Source organism: Macrobrachium rosenbergii, chromosome 48 (genome assembly GCF_040412425.1).
Source record: "Macrobrachium rosenbergii isolate ZJJX-2024 chromosome 48, ASM4041242v1, whole genome shotgun sequence".
In the NCBI taxonomy this organism is placed as follows: Eukaryota; Metazoa; Arthropoda; class Malacostraca; order Decapoda; family Palaemonidae; genus Macrobrachium; species Macrobrachium rosenbergii.
In genome coordinates, this window is record NC_089788.1 from 64339626 (window position 1) to 64345219 (window position 5594).

Genomic DNA, 5594 nt, shown 5'->3' on the forward strand with positions numbered 1-5594 from the left:
TGTCCATTCTCGAAACAGCACATAAATGATCATCCCGTCACGAAAACCAACATTAAACAGACTGATAAAAGCAATATAACACTAGGCGGATTTTCGGAAGTGAATAATTACCATTTCAATTTTTGAGGGGTCAAAATGCACAATTGTTAGTTAACATACTGCGATTAACTGCTATTATTCATCTCCAGGAAAAGTATAATCCTGACAGAAAAACGCCATTACTATTTATCAAAAGAAAATTCACCAACACAATACATATTCCACTGTCACGTTAAGTGATGGTTTTGCGGGAACTGCTGGTTCCCCGCTCGTTCCCTTTTGTGGATTGCTGCCTCCTTACCTTCAAGTTTTTTGTTTTGATGTTTTTCGTGGTGAGCTGCCGTTTTCTGTCTGCAGTCGGGTCTGGTTGGGCAGCAAAGGTAACGGCTGTGGCAGCAGTTTTACGACGTTGGTCGAGTTTTTGAGCAGCAAATTGGAGCACGGCTACGAAGTGGAGCACGACGTAGAGGTGGAGTGTGACCATGAGTAGTCGTGTGACCACGAAAAACGTCTCCATCAGGGTTTTCTGGTTGGTGGGTTCTTGTCCCTGTTGTACAGCTGATGTCTTGGTGCCCCGATGGAGGACGTATTTTGGTATTTTTTTTTCTGCCTGCTGTTGTTTATTTTTGCCTTTTTTTTTTTATACTTTTTGTTTATTTGACTTGCTTTTTTGTTTAGTGCTGCCTTTTGACTTATTTTTGTATTTATGGTTTTTATCTTTTACCAGACCTGACTCACTTGTATAATTTGTAAATAAATTAATTTTAAGCTCATTTTATTGTTTTTGTTGATTTCCTCCTTTGTTTGTTGCATCTGCCGAGTCATGACAGCCCCGTCCTGAAATATTAAAGAACCTGCATAACGGCCCATTCGTTAAAATGGCGACCGTGACAGGATGGCTCTGTTTTGGCTGGGGGTTAAAAATTGGAGGAGATTGAGTGTAAAAAAAAAAAATAATCTTTTTTTTTTTTAGGTGGGGAAAGTGATAAACTGCTGGTTCCCCGCTCGTTCCCTTTGTGGAGCTGCCTCCTTACCTTCAAATTTTTTTTTGTTTTGATGTTCTCGTCGAGCTGCCGTTTTTCTTTCGCCAGTCGGGTCTGGTAGGGCAGCGAAGGTAGCGGCAGTTAGCAGCATTTTTGGAAAGCAGCAAATTGGAGCACGGCTACGAAGTGGAGCACGACGTGAGGTGGTGTGACCATGAGTAGTCGTGTGACCACGAGCTGCTCATCTTTGATGACAGCGTGAGGCTGTCCTGACGTCTCCATCATGGTTTGTGGGGTCTTGTCCCTGTTGTGCAGCTGAACTTGGTGACCCGATGGAGGACGTATGTTTGGTTTTTTTCTGCCTGCTGTTGTTTATTTTTGCCTTTTTTAAAGCTACTTTTTTTTGTTTATTTTAACTTGATTTTGTTTAGTGCTGCCTTTTGGTTTTTTTTGTGCTTATGGTTTAACTTTTTTACCAGACCTGTCTCACTTGTAAATATTTTTAAAAATAAATTTTAAGTCATTATATTGTTTTTGTTGTTTTCATCTGCCGTCAGTCTGACAGTCCCGTCCTGAGTATGTTAAAGAACCTGCATAACGGCCCACTCAGGTCGTTTTTGTGGGGGTGTCCATTCTCGAAACAGCAATAAATGATCATCCCGTCATGAAAACCAACATTAAACAGACTGATAAAAGCAATATAACACTAGGCGGATTTTCGGAAGTGAATAATTACCATTTCAATTTTTGAGGGGGTCAAAATGCAAATTGTTAGTTAACATACTGCGATTAACTGCTATTATTCATCTCCAGGAAAAGTATAATCCTGACAGAAAAACGCCATTACTATTTATCAAAAGAAAATTCAAACACAATACATATTCCACTGAAGAAAAAATGTAACCATTTTACTATGGAAAATTCAGACATCGCCATACTGTATACACATAAAGATATAAACACCAAAACCTTTATCCAAATACAGAAAAAGAAAAAGCGGAAGTATTCATTTTCGAATAGAGAAAGAATAAAAAAAAAAAAGTCGGCCGATTTCCAAATGGCCTCCTCAGGCTGCGCGTTGCCCGAATGGAAGTCCTCGCATGGGTTCATTTCGGCGATTGTTATTGGTTCCGGATGCTGGGGGGCACCAGCATCCTAACAATCTCATCCAGATTGGATGCGCAGGTGAGGACACCTCTTGGACCGGCCCTCTAAATGGCCTCGAAACTGCATTACCCAATGCAGTTGCCGAAAGAAATGCAGTCGCCTGAAAATGGCGAGGAAAATGACTCTCATATGAAGCGTGAAATTGCAGAGAAAATTCTATGCGGTGGAAGTCTATGAGATATAGCATTTGAAATGTCTTCTCGTCTGATGTAATCAGTTCTCTGTTTGGAAATGTGAAAAACAGATGCTCAAAAATTTATCAGTCCACATTATTTTGACGCAGACATTACTCAACACAGTCTGATGTAGTATGTATGTATGTATGTATGTATATATATATTATATATAGGTATATGTATATATATATATATATATATATATATATATATATATATATATATATATATATATATATATATATATATATATATATATATATATATATATAGAGAGATATAGAGATAGAGAGAGAGAGAGAGAGAGAGAGAGAGAGAGAGAGAGAGAGGGATTTACATACATATTATGTGCTGTACATGGCGAATATTTTTTCTGAAAAAGTATAGCGACTTTTGCAGGTAAATGTAACTGACCATTTAGACATTCTATTTTATTTTCATGTTTTTCAACAATGTGATAATCAGGTTTATTCCTAAAAATAATATTTATATCCAAAAAACACGAAAATACCCAGAATACAAAACAACATTTCAGAGACTGGTAAATGAAACATTACGCTGGGCGGTGATCTCGAAAGAGAACCATGAACATTTCTCCTTATTTTTTTGCATATGTATATATATATATATATATATATATATATATATATATATATATATATATATATATATATATATATATATATATAATATAAAAAAAGAATCCGGAAGAACAAATCCATAAATAAAGACTTTTGCACAACAAAGAGACAGCTACAACCAGTTTAAATTTCTGTTCCAGTTATTGTATAACACATCTTGGAAAGTTATTCCTTAATTTGATCACATTTGAAATAAAGTTGATAGCAAACTGTGTGGTATTAAACATAAAAAGAAAAAAAAATTAACTGCGTATCTTGTACCAAGAGGTGGCTGGGATTGTCTTCGACCTGAAAGCAAGGGATGATCAGAAATATTAACTCCTTTATATAATATCAGCACAATGAGTTTATACATACACACACATATATATAATATATAAATTTATGAATTTGTTAAACATACACCATGACACTTTCATATTAGCAAACATTAAGCTACAAATGTCGTTTAACGTCAAAATCACTGAATCTCGGAACAAACACCGAATGGGAATTTTTAAGTGACAAGCGATCCGTCACCAGGTGGGCTCGAACTACCGAATGGTTGGCGAACGATGACTTTTCAGGGACGCTACCACTGGGCTATCAAGAGTATATATATATATATATATATATATATATATATATATATATATATATATATATATATATATATATATATATATATATATATATATATATATATATATATATATATATAATATATATATATATACATATACATACATATACATAAATACATACATATTACCAAGAGCACGCCATAAAGACATGTTATTCAAATTCAGTTAATTCTTAAACAGCCTTCTTGAAACCCTTGGAGGTGTAAAGGATAATCAATTTGCAACATTTCTTTCGAGTTGAATCTAATCCACCCTGAGAAGATGAACTTCTCTTGGAAGCCACCTAAAATTTACATATCATTAATATCATTATTCCGGGTTCTTTAAGCATCTCCTCAGGGAAAGTTACTGTATAATGATTTAATTTAAACAAGGAGTAATCCAGCTATTTAGCGAGCACAAAAGTGCTGCTGTATGGGTGATATGTTAAGCTCATGCCACTAGAATCCCCTAAAAGCCTCGGGATGTATATATATATGTATATATATATATATATATATATATATATATATATATATATATATATATATATATATATATATATATATATATATATATATATATATATATGTATATATATATATATATATATATATATATATATATATATATATATATATATATATATATAATCACATATATATACGTATATAATGAACACCATATTCTTTGGAGGCTTGAATTTCAAGTTAATGACCTCTGTGGGCTTGTTCCATATGAATAGGTTTCATCTACTGAATAATGTGTGTATGTGTGTGTGTGTGTGTGTATGTATGTATATATATATATATATGTATATATATGTATATATATATATATATATATATATATATATATATATATATATATATATATATATATATCTTTGGTTTTTTCGATGTTGGCACTCGACCTTGATAACAATGTTCCTTACATTTGGACTTTTAGAATATAAGATTATCATTAAGAACAATAATAATAAAGCAGAAATTCTATGAACACTCAAAGGAGTATCCTCAGACAGAAACACCTTCGAGGAAAACGCTGTCTTTGGTATTATGGAATACAATTAAACCAGCAGAGGGAACAATAATCATTAATGTTAAAATTTAATGAAAACTAAAGTATAGTTAAAGGCAAGCTAAAGGAGGATTGCAATTGAATTTACCTCTGTGTTTTGCAACAAATGTTAGAGATTTATCCCCTCCCCTTCCATCGTTAGTTCATGATATGATGGATATTATTGAAATCACACGATATACCATTAAACTGAACAGTTTTCGAAAGCTAAGATAACGCCGACCTCAGCGTTTTGAAAACGTCCCTTTGTATATTAAGTGATTTCCTTGATGTATAATATAATTCTTGCATTCAACATGATCTTAGATGAGGTGTAAGCATTAAAAGTTGCATATGATGAGGGGACATCATTTTCAACTTTGAATCCTTATACCTCATCTAAGATCATGCTGAATGCAAGAATTATATTATATATCAAGAACATCACTTAACATACAAAGGGACGTTTTCAAAACCACAGTATTCCACAACAAAACGTCAGTTTTACAAAATCCCTTTAATTATCGCGAACGCAAGAGGGAACAACGCTAAAGAACCCAAATTTGCAACAGGAAATCTTTGATACAGAAATATATAAGATTTCTCCCCAATCCCCCCAAAAAATAACTGTTAAGCGCAGGTCATCTTTAAAACTATAAGATCGCGTGAAGTGAGAGCTGGGATCTAAATATCACAAACTACAAAAACAAACACTAAGGTTATTGAGTAAACAACGGAGTGATGGACGGACAGATATACAGAGTTACTAGAAGAGTGACACTTTCCACAGGAGCCTTTCGGGGATACAAAACAAAGAAGCTTTCGACACTTAAAATGTCAAGTATAAGAGGGGAAGGATGCGTAACAGGAAAAAAATACTTTTTGGAAAAAATATAAGAGAAAAATGGATAAACTTAGGAATGTGAG

General features: G+C 33.7%; 1 long non-coding RNA gene across 1 annotated transcript in view; it reads right to left on the minus strand.

The window, feature by feature from the left end:
* Positions 1–2980: 2980 nt before the first annotated feature.
* The window catches only part of LOC136831474 (uncharacterized), a 538556-nt gene continuing 535942 nt past the window's right edge, over positions 2981–5594 (minus strand). The window contains exon 5 of the long non-coding RNA XR_010850895.1: positions 2981–3294. This is a non-coding gene — a long non-coding RNA (uncharacterized lncRNA). The remainder of the gene's footprint in view (positions 3295–5594) is intronic.